This window comes from Asparagus officinalis, chromosome 9 (genome assembly GCF_001876935.1).
Source record: "Asparagus officinalis chromosome 9, Aspof.V1, whole genome shotgun sequence".
NCBI classification, from domain to species: domain Eukaryota; kingdom Viridiplantae; phylum Streptophyta; class Magnoliopsida; order Asparagales; family Asparagaceae; genus Asparagus; species Asparagus officinalis.
This window is the reverse complement of record NC_033802.1, coordinates 1,504,153-1,504,383: the sequence shown is the minus strand read 5'-3', so window position 1 is coordinate 1,504,383 and position 231 is coordinate 1,504,153. Positions and strand designations below refer to the sequence as shown.

Genomic DNA, 231 nt, shown 5'->3' with positions numbered 1-231 from the left:
CTGGGGTTAGAGCTTGTTGCACTGTGCAACCACCTGCTCTCATGTTGGTTGGTAGCAAGTTTTTATTGAGTTTTTTCTTTTTTTTTTTCGGTGTGTTCGCGTGGTGGATGTTGAGATACAAAAGGAGATCGAGGGTTTAAGAGAGTTGTTGCGGGGAGATTTTCTTCATAGATTTCATTTGAAATGTAAAGGAGGGAAGAGGGGAGAGCGAAAGGGGAGGAGATGGACTGG

The 231-nt window shown here is 44.2% G+C and overlaps 1 protein-coding gene across 1 annotated transcript in view; it reads right to left on the bottom strand.

Annotated features, from left to right (window-relative positions):
- The window catches only part of LOC109824130 (protein SMAX1-LIKE 3-like), a 5,387-nt gene that overhangs the window by 3,019 nt on the left and 2,137 nt on the right, over window positions 1-231 (bottom strand). The gene's annotated exons all lie outside the window — the stretch shown is intronic.